Here is a 19915-nt window from a genome sequence, read left to right as displayed (position 1 = left end):
GAGCTTGATTAATAGGACACAAGTTTGCTACAATTTGCAGTTAAATGCTTGGCCAAGCTTGTGCACGTGCAGCACAAATGCACGCTTACAAAAGAATTGCCTTGTCAAAACATAAGCTCCACTTTCACTACTCCAACGCAAGTCATAGCCAATTATCTGCCAGTGTTCAGAAGGCATCTCTTTGTTTTGAAAACCCTCTGTGGCAACGCAAAATGGGAAATAATTCCCAGCAGACAGGACGAGGAAATCTAGCCCCTATTTAAGCTTGCTGGATGAGTCAATAAGCAGGTACTTCAGAACTACACACTGGCTCAAACAAAAAAAAGTGTTGGTTATAATGAGGCCATATTTCACAGTTTGTCACACATACAGTATGATTGCAGATGAAGTCTCACAGTTAACTGGGCTTTCTGACAATTTACCGGCCACGCAAATACAAACTAAGTTGCAAACTGCATTGCTGAATTCTTCTTAAAGGAATAGCTCATTTTATTACTGTAAAATGTCTGTAGATATTATTTTACAAATGCAGCCTGGAAGCCAAACCAATTCCCCACCCTCAAATTATTTGTGGTGGAACATTGGTCTGGAACCACTCCGTTGGGAACTGATTCCGCTCTGGCAAAGATCTGCCAGGTCAATCAAATAGTTTGGGCGGGCTTTATTTAGAGGAGTAACAGCAATGTAGTTATCCATGGCACCTGAGTGCTGGCTCTGATTGAGGCTATCCAATTGTACGCAAGGTTCTCTGTACAATGGTTAGTTTAGGCTTTTACAAGAAGATCTAAATTTAAACTTCTCTTGCTGCTACAAGGAATAGTACTAGATCTCCTTCACTAAGTGTACATTGTAATTGTTAGAAATATTTTATCACTGAGCCAGGCGAGCTGTTTTCTTTTTCCTGCCTGAGGCCTCAGCTTGACAAACCGTCTCCAGCTTCATGTTTAATGCCGACCATGAGTTGGCTCTAATTACTTCAACATTTGTCAAATTTTTAAACCCTACCTTAGCATAGTTTTAGTTAAAAGAACAAACAGACATGCCTATTAAAGCCCATGAGCATCTCCTATGTATAAATGGATTTTTTAGGGGGAATTGGTGTTAATGCTACATAAAATGTACACACGCATTTTAGTAGAAGACAAGCCAACGAATCAAAGTGCTGAACCGTTCCTTCCAGCTGCAGTAACAGTGCCCAGTTCTCTCTCCGATTCCTAGTTCTAACATACATTTCATTAAAAGGGCATTATCTATAAATCACTTTGAGCCTCATATGCAAACGGTCTGCGGAGGGAGAGGCTTAAAGGAAACACAGAGAAGGATAATAAGTAGGCCAGATGGGAGATGTCTAAGGGCACACAGTCACACTATTCTGCTTTTATCGTAGAAAAAAAGTGCTGCTTCATCTGTACTTTGTGCTGATGATGAAATGCTGCTTTGTTTCAATTTATCTCATCAGCAAAGAGTAGTTATGTGCTCTTCTCAGACGATTAGCAAAGAAGCAACTTTGGCACCACTTCTTCCTCTATTTTCTTTAAGGCTTTTGCTATGTTAAACTGCCAGATCCATTGCTGGGAGCCACTTCCAGGCCTGCCCATATGATCTCTTCACGGGGCAGCCCTGGGCTTTTAAAACAGTTGGTACCTGTCTGTCTTCAAGTTGCTCCCTGTCGACTGTAATGCACAAAAAAAAAAAAAAAAAAAAGAAGCGCCGGCATTTTCAACAGAATGAAATAACATGAGCACAGCCCTAAAGCTTGAGCCGGTCAACATTCACGGTTAGGAAGTGTCTGATTTGACAGCTTTTGTGGAGCGAATACCTGCAGGATCAGGGTTTGGCTGTAGCACGAGCTTCACAACAACAGCTGGTTGTCGGGAATTAGTCCAAGAATCTGGACAGCATGGGCAGCAGTCCCTGTTGTTTTGTCAAAATAGTGTAATCATGCAGAAAGTGATTCCTTGCCCATTCCTTCCATGCAAGATGAACTGTTAGCAGAGTTGAGCCTTCAGGAAGAGTTAGGGCAAATATATAATGTACAACAGAACCAGGATACATAAGAAAGCTGAACATTAACCATGACATCAGACATTCCCAAAAGTAGTGTGTACTACAAACTAGTACATACCACTGTAAAAAGGATAAACTAAAATGTGTAGATTCTTTAATTCCTTGAGGATTACAGTATTGCCTGCAGTTAGTATGGTGAGGGTAGAATTTGAAATACATGTCCAATTCAGTACACTGCTGATACTAGAATAAGTGCCGGCACATTCAGTTTTTTGCATGCTTAACTCTTTTGACCCAGCATGGCCCTGTCTGGATGAAGCTGGGCCATTTTTAAGAGGGTCACTCAGCATGGCACGTTCAGTGAAGAGGACAGAGTATTACTTGACTAATGATGACAACATTATCGACTGAAATGGGTGTAACGCTGTTGCGCTTCGTTTCAGTCGCATCAGATTTGACGGAGTTGCAGTTGATGGGGTTCATTAGCATGTCTTGTTATTTATTGTCAAGTTAGTGTGGAATAGGAGTCTAGATGCATTTTGAATGACTCTTATCCACTGAGTTATTCTTGTTCTTTTCTTTGCTTTGAGAGTTGTGAAACCATTACTGGGGGATTTTGGTGATGCTTCTTTTTTTGTGTGTATGTAAATTTAGCAGTTAATAATCAACGACTTAAAAAGTTTGATTTGAAAATCTCCAGCAAATATTTGTATTTTTACTTCCGCCTTATCAGACTGCATTTTGAGAGTAAATAACACCCTTATCACAGTAAGTCAGTAAACAGTGATGATGTTGAAACAAACGTTTCTCAACGGCAACTCGCCTACCAGGTGTCAGGTTTAAATACACTCCCCCCAACTTTTACAAATATTAATGCAGCACTGGAGAGGATGCAGCCTTAATTGGACCCTGGTGGTAAATACTGTATGCGTGAACAAGCTAAATGCATGGCTGGTCGGCTCAGACGAGCGTGAAAACGTAATTTGTTGTTTATCGCACAAACAGTTGCTACTGCAGGTGTTGAAATTCTAATTTCCAAAGTGCCACATTTCCTTTATGTCTGCGAGGTCTCTGGAGTATGCATTTGTATTTCTGGACTGATGTTGAATGTGTATATTGTTTGTATTGTCTTGGTTTATGCATTATTGTGGTGTTTATTACCTTACGTATTTTTGTCCATATGTCCAAAGTGCTGGAAATACATGGTTATGCACCCGGAAAGAATGAAAAAAACATTACCAGTCTGTGTCTCACCGCCACACACATATGCACAAGCATACACCAACAACACAACCAACTCTTGCACTCTCATTTGCATGTTGTTAGCAGGCAACAAAGCACATTTCGGTTGGTAAGCAGTATTTTGGCTGAAAATGCAAAGTAGTTCCAAAAAGTTACAAAAAGAAAAAAGAAAACTCAGCCTGGATAAAAAAGAAAAAAAGTAGGTCTTCTGGCTAAAGGGTAGTGCTTCTTTCACTCTGTTTAGTCACTGTATGACAAAACCTCTTTGGTTGACAGCTGTGGATAACTCCCCTAGTCAAAATAGCTGCTGGATAGACTGAGGGCCAACTGGCAACTTTAATTAATGGGTTTTTAAGCATCACGGATCAGCACAGTGTTTTAATATTTGGACAGGAGATTTGGGCAAGGAGAGGCAAGTGTCGCTGCAGTCAGTAAAAACACATGTGACGGTTTGTATTCAAACAACTTAATCACTGAAATGAGACTAGATATGGGACTTGGTGGAGGTCCACGTGTCATCTGACAGTGACATTAAGGCATTTAAGGAGAATATTGCAAATAATGTAATGTCAGAACACAGGCCAAAGACAAATTAACACTTTTACGGACTGACTTTTTTTCTATTGTTGTATCTTCGTATATCAGTTAATTTATATATATATATATTTTTTTTATTTTATTTATTTATTTTTTTCTATCTTAACTCCTTCCACCCTGGATATCCTTTTAGCAAGAAGCCATTTGCAGAAGTCTGCAGATTGTGGTAAATTCAGTTAAGAAGCTGTTCAGTACACTCACTTGCCGGTTCATTAGGTACAGTACTGAAAACAAATGCATTCTAATATAACAGTCATGCACTAAATCCTCCTTCACGACTCTTCTAATGTTCAGTTCATGTTTGAAGAGCGTCGGAAAGGTGGTAATTTAACTCTATGATCATTTTGCAGGATTTAGTTTCTGGTACAGTTAAACTGGATTGATTTGTCAAAATAAGAGAAGCATGTATCACTCCAACACAACACGACTCCATAGTTCTACAAACCCCAGTCTTCAAAATGGAAACACAGTTGAATGAACAATGAATGGACAAATGCTGACTACCACAACCTTCATGAAGCTAAGACTCAGTGCAAGAATGTTGTATTAGAATGCATTCATTTCCACTAGTGTACCTAATGAGCTGGCAATTGAGAGTATTCCTGAGCATCCTTGCATTTCCGTTGGATCTGATTTGCAAGAGCTGCAGTTGAGAAGATCTAGAACAGGTTCAATAACATCAGCGTTGGCTGATGCAGCATTAATTTTGCAGCAGGACAGTAATAGTGGAGACAGGCATCCTTCAAACATTGTGATTTGTTCAGTAGGCTACTGACATTGTGCAACATCCAGATACATTAGCATATCTTTTTAATAATGTATTAGCTGTTGCAAAATGTATGACTAGTATGTACATGTTATTTTTAGTAGACAGAATTTGGTCAGCACAGTCATATTTTAACCTTTGTTCTGCAGAGAGTAGAATTGGCAAAGCACGTCAATACATCCAGTTTAATTTTCTCACTTTTAATTACACCGCCAAATGAAGTTGTTCTATTCCACTTCATGTATATACTTTATTATGCTATTTAATCATTTCACCATTCACCATCACATACATTAGCAAAGAGCACAGAGCACATGGATGCTAGCTAACCTAGCATGCTAACCTAGCATTCCAGTAAACAGGCATTATTTACTTATTAAACACAAACATTTTACTGAAAGTGAGACTCAAGGTGTGCGCGACCTTTAATTAGGGGTGTGACGCTCGAAGCTGATGTTTCGAAACAGGGTCGAGCTTCCGAAATGCAAGTGTTTCGAAAAGTGTTTCGAAGTGTGGTTCAAAACGCCCATGTCACGTGACGATGGCTAAGTGAGGCTTCGTGGTGTTTCAAACTGGTTTCACCTGGTGGCACACTTGCCGAGCCGAGTAATTAGCCAGGTCCCACAATGCTTAAAAGTCATTCAAACACATCCTATCTTCGTGGGTTTTTTGTGAGGAGAGAGATTTTGAGAGATAACGACATATTGCGACATATAGAGACTCCAAAACAAGAAACAGAATAAATGCCAAGACGGCAGAACAACTGTTATTCTTAAATAAAAATGTTTGTTGACATACAAATGTGTTGTTTATTTTTCCCATGTTGAACCTGATTAGTCTAACCTGCTTCATTCATTTATCCTTTATTTCAATACATGTTCCCAAAAAAAAAAAGCCTGGGCCATAAGCATACATTTAAAAACCATTGTAACATTTTTCTTGAGTATATCCCAAAGGATAATATACTATGAAACTGAAATAACAAAACATCTGTAACTGGCAGATATGTTTAAAATGCTCAATTTACTCTAGGGATAAACTAGTTCAGACATTTTAAGCATCAGCAGGGAATCGAACCTCGGCCGTTCAGGCCGAGTGTATGCGAGTTAACCACTGAACCACCTGGCGGTTGACAAAACATCGCGTTCCATGTCGGCTAGTTATATTCTTTGTCTGAAGCAGTTGTGCTTCATGGTAAAAATGTGATGTTAGCAAAACAGGTCCCTAGATGTCCCCATGGAGTTACGTGTGTCGGATTGTTTCGAAGCCTCGACACAATTCCGGCGCAATTGCTTCGAACATTTCGTTGTTTCACAAAGCCTCGTTCTGCCCATCCCTACCTTTAATACGTGTAAAATTGTGTTTCTTTACTCAAATTCACCTTTTATTTTTCAGCATCTGTTACCAAATGTTTGCTACAACTGCTCCCTTCCATTTCACCAGAAGGGTTAAAAGTCAAAATGGCCAAACAGAAAGTGGGCGATTCCAAGGCCTTTTATAGTAGAGGTATATCAGACTGTACCATGTTGAGTAAAGGTGAGAGGGGACGTTTTCATTGTTTTCACATAGCAGTCTTACCAATATTACGTACCTTAAAATATTAAAATTACTGTTGTTGTTTCTATTTTGGGCCGAATAAAATCACAAATGCTAACCAATTATATAATTTTTGTACTAAAATGCTAAATGAATGTCTTAATTGGTTTTGACTTTACCATGGTTTGTGCTTGTAGGAGGGGCTTCCTGTATATAAGGTCAGGGAGGGAAGTGCTCTTGTTGCTTCACTGTGTGCAGGGTTTGCAGTAAATGTTGTTTCTCATGGGGTGGCTAGTGTACATTTGCTTTTGTGCACTGTTTGCACAGAATAATCAGAGGAGAATCAGGTGGAGAATATTCCTATTGCGGTCCCCACAAGCACAATATTGTCTGAACTGTAAAAACAAGTCCAAGCCCACAAAAGTATGTTGACAGGCTTTTAGCGGCACATTCTTATCACTGCAAAGGAGTATTGCTGCATTTTACCTCCTTTTCCGGACAAACTATCAGGTAAGGGTACTTTAAGTATTCAATAGACTTCATACATTATGTGGCCTGTTTTACCTCTATGTTTCCTTTCATTTTATGTTATATTTCTCTCTTTGTGTGAGTGTTGCTTTGAGCATATTTGAAGACCTTTGTGTTTCCTTTGGTAGAGTTGAGTCTGACTAGAGCAGGACAAAGGTCCTTGGATTCATGACTTGATTTTTTTAAAGTTACTTGAAAACACAAAATTTTGATATTCCTTTGTGAAGTGGCGATATAAGAACATAACTATGCAGGCATGAGTTTTTTTTGGTTTTTTTTGCCGCAATAAGCATTAATAAGTTATGAGAGGGCTGTACAAATGCACCCAAAACAAATGGCAAATTTTTGCAAGTTTGCATGCTAATAAAAAAAGGTCAAATCGCGGGAGAAAGATTTTAATTGAAACCGAATGAGGTCAACTCACGCCTGTGAGCTGCAAGTCTGCCTGCATGTGAGTGTTCGCGGCCTGCTGGAGTGTGTCTTTGTGTGTGCGTTTCTGTGTCCCAGCGGGGCATCTGTTCCTACTCTGTCTCTGAAGTATCGGCAATGAAAAATGGAGCTTGTCATCCGCTGTCCCACTTTCGACGCACGCACACGAAGCACTATCAGCGAGGAAGTTGGATTTCAACTGATCCTTTGCTGTGCACAACCACACACACACACACGCATCTCCAAATTTGCATTAATTGATGCAGTGACAGTGTGTGTGAGTGTATTCATATTAGTTTAAAGATTCTACCATTCTGCACCTTGAGAGCTCATGCTGTGTTAAAATTGTGCATGCATGCCTGACACCTTGTGTGTGTATATGGTTGCATAGCATGCTGTGTGAATACATGCAGGGTGGCCTGCTGCTTCTCATAAATTCCCCTCAAAAAGCTCTGTCTGCATCCTTTCAGTGTTGACATGTCAAGTGTGTGTACATTTCCTCACTAAAGAGCTTCTCTGACAGTAAGACGGCACGTCAGTGTGTGTGTGTGTGATAATTTATCTACTGTCAGGTGTCTGTCTGTCTGCTGAGGGAGGTGTGTGTGCGCACGGCAGGTGTTTAAGTGCGGCAGGTAGCATGAAGTGTGTGACTGCTCCGTGGAGTGTGGCTTTCACCACAGCTCCGTGCTCCAGATTACCGTGCTGAATGATCAGCACTTCAGACAGGAGTGTTTGCGTCTCCTGTGGTTAACAGCTGTCTGCAGCTAGGGCTTGGACAGTTGGCTCTATTAACAGGTGACGCAGGAGCAAAGCATGCACACATAAGTGCAAAATGCTAATACCAGAAAGTCATGGGTACAGGTCTGAGCCTAGTGACATGTTAGATAGAAACCATAATTCTACAGGCAAGTTTACTTTCTACATTCACAAATGAAAAACACTGTTATAGTTTAATGCCACCATTAATATTTTCTTCACTGGCATTCCGCTTAAAAGTATTTCCACCTATTTCTGCGTAACATGACTCAAAACAAGTAATAATAATAATACATTTTATTTAAAAGCGCTTTTCAAGGTACTCAAAGACACTTTACATAAAAAGAACAAGTAAATAAAGAGAATCCAATTAAACAAGTGAAATACAAATATTATACTTGTGTATTAATTTATTCAAGAAAAAGAATCATTTGTACATATCTGCGAGCTGCGAGTAAGTGAAGCGCCTTGATTTTAGCATCTGCTGTGACCTCCTTGTGCAGCAATAACAACAGCCAAACATTTCCAGTAACTTACACACTCAGATCACCCTCTTCCACAAGATCAGACCGCGTTTTTAAATGAAACGATGCACTGAACGACACTTGAGTCTCGTTATATTTGCTGCAAACACTTCTGAGCAATTTGTCTTTAAACTTAACTTGTAATCCAGGAGGTGCTCTTACTTCTGCAGTTCACAGATATGTACTACTGGCTCATTTTCGTGAATAAACAGATACACAAGCTTAATATGTCGATTCATTTCCCTCCTTTCACAACTAGATGTTTTGATTTTTTTTATTTTTTTTTTCCCCAGAAATTCTGAAGGGTGGAAATTCTTTCAAGATGCACTGAATGCCTATCAAAGGTTTTTGTGCTCTGTCCTGAAAAAGACAGCATGAATACGCTGGGCTAAGGAACCCCTCAGCTTTGGAAAATGGCTGTGTTGAACATGGCCCTTCGTCTGCCTAACATGGCTAGCTCTCAGTTTGGAAGTCAAAGTGATGACAGGCTGTTTCTCCTCAACCTTTGCATGCTCTTAGCTTCAGACACTTCTGTTCATCAGGAGCCCATGTTAGGGTCTTTAAGCACAGAAAATTCCCGGGGAGCTGATCTTGCTCGAAGTCTGCCCCTTCTGAAATGTCTCACCACGCTATTGGCTACGCTACTTCAAAAAGGCTTGAACTTTGTGGTGGTGGCTGATGTGAACTGTCATGTGGGTGAACCACGAAGCTGTTTACTCTCAGGTAACACTTGAGTGCAGTGGTGGGTGTAACATTGGCTTACTCGCCGGCTGGTTTGAGCTGCCAGATCTGTAGCACTCGACATATATGATACCTTTTGCATGCATAATGTTCTGTGCAACTGTGTGCATCGCTGTGTGCATTTACATTTTGCACAGGAATGGCAAGGCACTGCAAAAAACATATAGTGGCTCCTGCACAGTTTGACTCAGCATGGCATGAATAAAAATGAATCTTTAGGACTGACAATTCAATACAGACTGTCCACACATTCACATTCATTGTTCTCAGTCTGATGGCTGCAACAAGTGACATAATACTTGGGAGTAGATAAAATTTTATCACGCAGTTTTGGATTGAGGGTGCACTTTATTGGAGGGTCCAAGCACACCCAGATTTTTTTTTTTTCCAATTATAGTGAGGGTAATATAATCAATCCTGCACAATTATGCACACTGCAGTGATGATTTGTGGAGATTAAGGAGATTATCAAATAAATACAGACAGTTGCAGCAAAGGAAAACAGTGCACCATCACCTCTCCACATTGGAAAGCAGACTTTATCGCTCTTTATGCTACCTTGCCTGACCGCAAATGTTTCTGTTTACATGCAACTCATTGCAGCCTGCAGGGCACACTTTTGACCTGTAGCTTCAAGGCTTTTACTTGATTTCCATTCACCATAGCCTACCGTATCATGCAACCATGCTCTGTCAGGTACAGATGCTTGAGAACTGGGAACAGAGTCAATTTCATTTCTTTTCAGGGGAGCTTTTAATTAAAGAAAGAAAGAAAGAAACCAGATTAAATTTCCTCAAAAATGTCCATTATTTCTCTACTAAGGCCAGACTTGTATGTCTGCTTGCCCTTAAACTTATGGGAAATGGAGAAGATCATGCCTTAAATTGGTCTGGATAGAATCACTGTAGCTGGTTTTGTTTTTCCCAATCCATGTGTGAAAATGATGTCTCCTGCTCCCTGTCACAATTTGAGCCCCATGAATCCTGACATTTTCATCTTGGAATATGCCCGTGAACATCAGGGAAGAAAAAATCCATTGATGGAATAACCTGGTCATTCAGTATATTCAGGTAGTCAGCTGACCTCATTCTTTGGGCACATAATGTTGCTGAACCTAGACCTGGGCAACTGCAGCAACCCCAGATCATAGCACTGCCCCCACATGCTTGTACAGTAGACACTAGGCATGATGGGTGCATCACTTCATCTGCCTCTCTTCTTACCCTGATGCCCCCATCACTCTGGAACAGGGTAAATCTGGACTCATCAGACCACATGACCTTCTTCCATTGCTCCATAGTCTAATCTTTATACTCCCTAGCAAATTGAAGCCTTTTTTTCCAGTTAGCCTCATTGATTAGTGGTTTTCTTAAGTCTACACAGCTGTTCAGTCCCAGTCCCTTGAGTTCCCTTCTCATTGTACGTGTTGAAATGCTCTCACTTTCACTATTAAACATAGCCCTGAGTCCTACTGGTTTTCTTTGATTTCACCAAATGTTTAAGTGATTGTTGATCACGATCAATCAGGATTTTTTTCCGACCACATCTCTTCCTCAAAGACGATGGTTCCCCACTATCTTTCCATAATGCATTGGACAGTTCTTAACCCAATTTTGTAGTTTCTACAATGATGTTTTTTCTGCTTGATGCATGCCAATGATTTGACCCTTCTCAAACAGACTAACATCTTTTCCACGACCACAGGATGTGTCTTTCAACATGGTTGTTTAAGAAATTAGAAGCTACTCATTGCAGTTGGGGTTAAATAACTTATTGTCAGCTGAAACATAATCACCCATGCAATAATTATCCAATAGGAGGCTTGTACCTATTTGTTTAGTTAAATCCAGGTGTCGACTTTTTTTTTTTGGCCATTCAGTGTATTAACCCTAAAACTGACCAGCAACTAAAGAATCCATAGATAATGACATGAACACACAAAAGAACAACAATCAAAACATCTCTAGTCTGGTATTTGTCTCTGTAAATGCTTTACTAAATACTTTTAGTTTGATAGAAATGTTCAAATCAGATAGGGATCGCATCAAATAGAACCTTTCATGTGTAAACTTCCAGCACAGCACATCACCTTTCAGTTGCTTTAATGGAGAAGGGATTTTCCTGTGTTAAGCAGTGATACCCGTCAGCACAGCTATAGATCTGTTCAGTGTACCAGAAAGACGGCCTTTTAAAAATGGTAGCAGTGTAAAGGAATTCCAAGAGGCCTCCCTCAGCCCTGCAGGAAAATGTCATTAAAGTGCAATTTATGCCAATATCTAATACATCTAATATAAGGAAACCTTCTGAGATGAGAATATTATTATTAATTTATCATCCTCTCTCTTCTTTTCTCTCAATATTTATGCTATCATCAATATGGTAAAAGTAACAATTAAACAAAATAGCTTATACTCTAATGATCTAGACAATTAAAAATGTAATAGAAATGACACCACGTTATCCTTCTGCACCTCTGCTTACTGACTTTTGATGGAACATGTGTTTTAAATCTACACCACTGACTAAAGAGAACAAGATTTGTGTCATGAAATTACCTCTTCCCCCTTCTGCTGTGAGCAGTGCACGTCTAAGTGACAACCTATGGATGTAAGAAATGTGAAAACATGGTTCGGCCAGAGAATCTATAGAGCAATGGCGGATCCAGAGTATGCTATCTTGGGTGAAAATATTAAAAGATATTGGATTCACGTGCTAATTTGTAGGTGCTTTGAATAAAATAACAATATACAAATGTATTTAAAAAAACGTAAGATGCATACAAATGAACGCACAGGTTACAAATCTGCCACAAACAGTTGGCAGTGACGTCCTGCAGAATATAGGTCTAAGTCAGTCACAGTCAGGATCAATAAGGTGTCATTGTCAGATAGTTCTTGATATGTTTCGCTGAGGGCAAGAATCCTCTGCTGGATGCGGCGCATGCTTGCAAGTTCTTCTTTTTACTCTTTCATGACATTTCTATGAATGGCACTTCTGCAAATGGGACAGAATTATATCCCTGCACTCCATCTCCATCATGCTGTGATCACCTCTCACGACAAACATACACTCACACGTGGCCTTGATCATTTTTAGATGAGCAGTTTAGAACAAATGTAATGGAGTGGGGCATGGCCTAAATGAATCACTATTTTATACAAGCAACGCACCCACCTTTGCTTCGAATGCACACTTCATGTCTATTTCAAGGTTCTACCATTCTAGTGTAATTGCACTAAAAGTCGGTAAAGATGATATGTTACATTTTAGCCCATTTGTAATGGGTAATTGTTACAGTTATATTTTTTTTGTAACACATGCTCATAAAGTCTGAGGAGTCCTCAATTTAGTCGCTGCTTTTGAAAATTTAGATCAACCTTTCATAGATGGTCATGGGAAGTCTGGCTCTTTTCAAAGATTCGGCTGTTTTGGCTCGGCTCCCTTAGAAGTTCTGGCTCCCAAATGGCTCGGAGCCTTCCATTTTATCCTAATTTAGCAATTGTGAATAGTTTGTGGGTTGTTAAACAACTTTACATTTGCTGTTTCATAACAGCCTTTTATGTATTTTCTTACAAATACAGTTACTATTGCTAACATTTATTTTTTTTTTTTTAAAAACAAGACCCCCCTTCCATTTTTTAACACCATTGTATGATCCTAGTCTGTCCTCGCATGTGATTGCCCGCATGTGGCGCCCATCATAATAAAGTCCCGTTCCTGCCTGCATGGATTCGCAGGAGCCGCTGAAGCTCCGGCTCTCCCCGACGGGAATCGTCTTGCTACAAAAAGCCGGCTCGTTCACAAATGACACATCACTTGTGTCCACACGTGCAGCCATTTATTCCATCGTTCCATCCATGAAAGGTGCACGGATAGATACTGTAGGTGTATGTGGATATCTGGCTTTCATTTGAACATCATTTACAAGTACATAGGTATGTTATCCATCCATGGATGGACTGGTGCAAGCGGATGAATGGGGTTTGTCTCATGTCAAAACATGTGTGAATATTACTAGTTTGTGCCTCCACAAGGAAGGCAGCACACATTTACAGCCCATTCTGTATATTCATTGCTTTTTCCCAAACTTTCAAGCAGTCATTCCTAACTTGTTGCCATTTTTTTTAATACGTATATATATCATTTAGGCTATCGACCCCTTACAGCTTCAGTATGTCAACCATGTAGCCATAGTTTCACATATTTAACATGTGATCCATCACTTTTAAATACGTTTAATAATTCATTACTTTTAATTATTTAAAATTTGAACATCTATTATTAACTCTTTCCATCATGTATGTGTCACTAGACTTTCTGTGCTTTTTTTTTTTCTCTTCCCTTGTGACCTCTTCAGATTTGCTTTGAACCCCTCAGGGGTCCAAGACCAATTAACCCAAACGCTGGTAATTTCACATGAGGACTATGTTTTAAGACAAATCTTGAAGAAACTGAAATAAAAGGTGTGCAGGGTTTCTGCCTCCCAGTGTTATCTGTAGTGCTAAATCAGTATACATTTGGCGAGAAAATAATTCTGTTTCAGTGGCCGGTCTCTTTGGGGGAATGTGTATTTCTAGGAGTAAGAATAGTTACAAGCTCTCATTTCAATCTATATTATAGTAAAACTACTTCCTATTCCAAACAGATGTGGAATAAAATATGCGTCTTATTGATCTTAGAATATTAGAATGGACTTTAGTAGTGGAGTCTTTCATCTGATTGGACGCATTGTGTAATATTTAGTTTTCTGTGATATATGTCTATATATAATGTCACATATTTAATAATTAAAGTATTTTATCATAACGTATTATCCTTTTTTGAAAAAAAAAAAAAGGGTAAAGGTTCACCCAGTTGTTTCTTATTTAGCTCACCCTTGAATGAGTGTCACTGTGTGACTGACCGCTGTCCTTTAGTTCATAATCATTAGTCACATCAGAGTGGGTGGTGAGTGACGACTGTCAGGGATGTCAAGTTAACACCAAAAGCAGCTAGGAGGCTTGGGACTGAGCCACTGGACATTATAATGTTTAAAATATTTGACCATTTTCAGGTCATAGGTTTGAGGTAAATTGGTACGTTATCACTTCTTTCTTTCTCTTTATCTCCTCTCTTCCATTCAGTGCTTTACAACGCAAGATATTCCCCATTCACCCTAGCTCCTGTTTAACTTAAGTGAAACTGATCAGGCAGATACAGATGGCACTTTCCTTACCCTTTCTTTCCATCTCTTTCATTCTTCCCTTCTATTATTCTTTTTTTCACCACACACTTCCCTCCCTCCCCTGCAGCCGACTTCTCGTGAGTCCCCTTCTGTCTCCGTTTTCCTTCTCGTGCGCAGCATATAAATTCTGCACCAGTCCAGCCCCAGCTCCACTTTCATCTAACTGAAAATGAAGGGGCAGAGCCGCATGGCGTGTGGGAAGCTGCTATGTTGCTCGCCGAAAATGGACCGATGATATATTCATCATGGCGCACGCAACAGGAATCCTTTGTTGCGGAGAGGGAGAGTCTAATTTTGCTCTGACAATTTGGCGTGACGTTATATGTGGGTGGACTTACAGTAGTTGCGAGCTCATACTCTGTGTGTGTGTGTGTGTGTGTGTGTGTGTGTGTGTGTGTGTGGGATGGGGGGGGGGGGGGGGGGCGTGTGTGTGTGTCACATCATTCAACTGGCCGCTCCTTCAACTGTGACACCTTCCATAAAAGCCCCTTGCGTGCCAGCAACCAGCGACAAAACATACTGCTGCTAATGCATACCCCGCTCCATTTGGCTGACTTCCTCTCTGTCTGTGTTCTTTGTGTCCTTTGTTAGACGTCCTTTGTTTGAGACGATCATGTAGTTTATTACTTTTCATCATTCAAACACACTCTATATATTTAAATTGAATTTTTAAATGTTCTTCAGATGAACGGTGATCTTGTGCGTCATCGTTTTCTCGATGCACACAATGGGAATATCCTTGACACGGTCTAGGTTATTACCAACGGGTCACAAGGTGGAGGACTTCATCATTAGATGTAATGCGTGTTTTCTAATTGGATAATCAGACAAAGACCAAGATCAATAATGTAAGTTAATGTCCGCCTCCTCTTCCTTTTCCAATAAACCGCTGATTTCCAACCAGCACCAGCATACTGGAGCATCACAGATGATCCAGTCTTCCTAACAAAACCCACCAAACCACCCCACCAGTTTTTTTAGAACTGCAAGTATAAGTAATGCACTCATCTTTGGCACAAGCACTGTATGGTTACAATGGACAATTGTACAACCAATGTAATGAAACCATGTAGCTTTCTAAAACAACAGCACTATGTGCCCAATATGCTGGTTAGCGCCACAGAGGTCTGATTTCATCATGGAACAGTGGTCCACCAAACTGTGGAAACAGCCCCTCTCTTTTTTTTTTTCTTCAGTACCACATAATAATAATAATTTACTATTTACTAATTTACAAATCGCCATCTGCCTCTCTGAGTAGTCCTATTTTTGGTACAACCTCTGCACAGTAATTAAATGGATCATTAAGCATCCCATGTGACATAGACCTTCTCTGTCTAGTCTCTTCTAACACTAATGGGGCTGTTGAGCCCAAAGAGGGATATTCCACATTCCCGTTCATTGTTTGGACAATGCTTTAGGAATGGCACGCTGACCTAAATACATTTTATGCTTCTATTAATTTACAGTGAGATCTGTGTACTCGGTTTTGAACGAGTTTGCTCAACGAGGCATGAATCCCGTGACTAAATGAAAGCAAATGAATGCTAACAGCCTTACACACCGAACCGACTTCACAAAACTAGCGGCAATGAAGACCTGTGTCTCAACTAAAAAGTGGCACTCAAACACACCGCAAAGACAACAGCCAATGCCCAGTTGGCACGTATGATCTAAAAAGTTTCCGGTTATAGACGGAAGCCGATGGAGCTACTATTAGCTGGGAGGCTAGGAAGAGCTACAAACTGTCACACAGAGCTGGTCCTCCTGACTCATGGTGATCAGTTGGTCTACAGTTTATTCATTCTGGATGATCATGTTGCATTGGAACTGTTCTTGTATTACAATGTATTCCAATTAGATAAAGATGTAAAACCAGAAAAGCCTACTGTTTTCTTTCAACTTTGTTGAGTTGGTTTGTTTACTTCAGTTTTTCAGCCAATCAGAGTGACGTCTTTTACCGACTCTGTCTGCCGCCTACATGTGTGGAATCAGCTGATGAGCTGGTGAAGGGGTCTAACACACTGCAAAAACCCGGAGCAACAGACCTGACCGACGCCCGACACCAGAAAAAGACCCAGCCTCAAGAGCCCTCTTAAAACAGCAGGCAAGGTTAGTTTCAGCTGATTCAACCACCCTCAGTAACACTTTATAGAACCCTATCAAGACATTTAGTAATTCAAACCAGCAGGTTGTCATTTTGGTTGACTGAGTCCTTATGATTCTGTGATTGCCGAATGTGAATGCCACATTACATTATTACCGAACCCACTTACTCTCCTTTTTATTTTTGCTGTCTCTTGTTCGCCGCCACCATTAGTCTGCATGTCTCTCCTGGCTGCCTTCTCATTGATAGCTCTTTTTAAATTGGTGCTGCCTTTGATGAGATCATAATTAAATATCATAATTACCGCAATTAATCCAATTACATATCCATGTCAGTTAGGCAGCGCTCTGATTAGTGAGAGCATTGCTTTTCATGTTCGTAAGTGTGTTTGTGTGTTACACTTGTTGTGCATGGGTGTGCTGGAGGCTGCGAGTGATTACCCTTTACCTTGTACATCAGTGGAGATGCAAAGAAAATGAGCTTCATTCAAAGTGTGCTTCTTGCTGTAATGCCATAGAATAAAAGCGAACATTTATGCAGCCCAGTTTCTAACTGAATGTACAAAATGTGAAATGTAGTGTAATTTAGAACGAGGCTCCTATATATATTCTCAACAGAAGCTCCAAATAGTGTTCTGGTGCCAGTCCCTTGATTCACAACTTGAATGTGCTTACTTTACTCAGTCTTGGCCCAGTGATACTGTGTAAAGTAAATATGTCTGCCTATCTAAAAATGTGCAAGGTAAATGGAAAGTGCATAGAGAAGACTTAATTTACGTAGGTTCAAATAGCCTTCTGAAGGGTCAGTTGTGCTCCACAAACATTAGTAGCTAGCTATCAAAAGTACTGTGACAACACTTATTACAGCGTATACATTGTGTGCCAAAAGTCTGGGGCCATAGGGATTTCTATTATTGTCTTTTCCTTTTGGTCCAGAGCTATGGGACACCCTGTACATTGGAGCGATTAGTTTAGTCTGAGCTCCAACCACCCCAGTCGGTCCCCTATGAAGAACTTTTTTGCAACTTTTGTGTATTCCTTATACCCTGACTAGTAGATTAACAAGCTCATTGCCACAGTTCCACTCTTGCGACATGTGCTCTGGATGACGAACAGCACCCTTGCTGCTGGGCCCTATGAGCTACGTCAAGCTGCATGGTTCAAGAAACACAAGTGACTTCATTCACACAAATGGCAAATGAGCTGTGCCAAGGGCCAACGCACCTTAATGGGTAGAATACTTCTCATTAGTTTGCTCTCCTTTTTCTTGTCATAATTCTATCCATCTCAATGGAGATCAGAATTTTAGAATCAGCTCTTTGACAGCACATTCCCATTTTAAACAGAACTAAAATAATAGTGTGTTGACATTGTTGTCGTATCAAGAAAGGGGGACGTGATGGAGATCCTTCTTCGGATGACGTATTGTTGGTCTGATGTATGACGGACTTGAGTTGAATGACTTTAGTTTAATGGGGTAGACCATTTGACTATGACTATAACAGGGTCTGGCTTGTTTTGGTGGCATGCATTTGACCAGCATCCAACAAGTCCTTCCCAACCTGAATAAACATATAGGTCACTTGTTAGCACTCTTAATAAAATATGCACCAAGCAGTGGCAGTAATTACAACAGATATTTTTCAACTGTTTAAATTTAGCCAAAAAAGACTGAAGCCTGGTTTAAAAGTCTAAATGGGCCTATTCGAGATCCCAAATGTTTCTCGACATATCCATCAACCCTGACCTCCTCCTTGTGCACACCTTTTAACTATGCAGTTGCATCCCATTCTCCATCTTTACTCCCGTCCTAATTACTACAGCGACCAGAGGCTGCTGCACTTGAAGAAGCTACACTGAAACATAGCTTTAGGTTTTAAGAAGCTGCTTGCACAAGCAACCGATAGCGTAAGGGTTTTGTTGTTATTGTTGCTTTCATTTTTATTTTTCACTGTTCAATTTTCAATTCAATTTTATTTATATAGCGTCAATAACAATACAAATCGTCTCAAGACGCTTTACAAAAACCCGGCCTGAAACCCCCAGAGCAAGCCTGAAGGCAACGGTGGCAAGGAAAAACTCCCTTTTAACAGGAAGAAACCTCGAGCAGAACCCAGCTCATATGGAGGGACCCATCTGCCTAATGACCGTAATAGGGTCTGAGCATGTCTGAGCTGGTGTTTTTGATGGCATGCAAAGGACCAACATTCAACAATTCCTTCCCAACCTGCATGAAGATAGGTCACTTGTTCCTCCTCTCTTAATAACATGTGTAAGCAGTGGTGGGAAATATGTCAGATATTTTTATTAGAACTGTTTAAATTTGGGGTAACAAAAAGGTTCATGGAAAGATTGAATTCTGAAGTTTAGAAAGTCTAAATGTGCCTAATAGAGAGTCCAAATCTTTCTTGACCCATCCGTCAACCCTGACCTCCTTCCCAAGCGCGCTTTGTTAATCCCACTTTTCTTCTTTGCTCTCGTCATAATTACTACAGCCAACTGCAGGCTGTATGTTATTGGTTACTTGTGCAAGCAGTTTATTAACCATGACCATAATAGGGCATGCAAAAGACCAACATGGTCTAAAAGTCCATTTTTTTGACCCATCCATCAACCCTGACCTCGTTCTATTGGCCCTCCTCCTATATAGTGACGTCCCACTTTCCATCTTGGCTCTTTTCATAATTACTACAGCCAACTAGAGGCTGTTCCACTAGAAGAAGATGGCATGATCAGCCAGTGGCATAGTTTTGTGTTTATTTTTTGTGTTAAAACATGTTTCTCATTAAATCTGCTTGCACCCAGAACGACACAAAGTGCCAGGCTGTATGTGAGTTACCTTAACATTGCAGATAACTTACGACACAGTTCTGTGGATGCTCTGCTGAGAGGGGAAGGTTATAGATGTTATCTGATACAACCTGGTCTTCACATTTCTACAATGAAGCCAGACAGCTCGGTAATAATCCGTGAATGCGTGTGCGTGTCACATTGCTTCAGAGACATCTTGTTCCCAAAGTACAGTGGCAGGTCATAATGATGTTTCCAGACTCCCTCTCGCTCCTCTTCCTCTCCTCCTGTGTAACTCGCTCCCTTTTTTCCCTTTCTGTGTGTCTCTGTGCTAAACTAGGACAAGGACATCCTGAGACAAAGTAGTGCTTATTAGTGTCCTGCCCTGGACATGTGCACATGCACACCCACATGCACACACACACACGTGCAAACAATATTGCCTGAAGGTGACTGTGGGAGATGAGAGGAACCAGTCATTTTGTTACAGTTTCCTCCTGTTTTATCAGATAAGTACAGGCCATCCAGATGGCACAGTAGGCAAGGACACACGAGGCTTATCTTCCGTGATTATAGTCACATTTTAGGGGCAGTGAAGCAGGAGAGTGCTATAGCTCTGGTATAGAGCCCTAACTAGAACTAGCAAGAGTGGCTGCTAGACTTTTTTAT

This window comes from Chelon labrosus (genome assembly GCF_963514085.1).
Source record: "Chelon labrosus genome assembly, chromosome: 20".
NCBI classification, from domain to species: Eukaryota; Metazoa; Chordata; class Actinopteri; order Mugiliformes; family Mugilidae; genus Chelon; species Chelon labrosus.
This window is presented reverse-complemented; position numbering follows the sequence as displayed.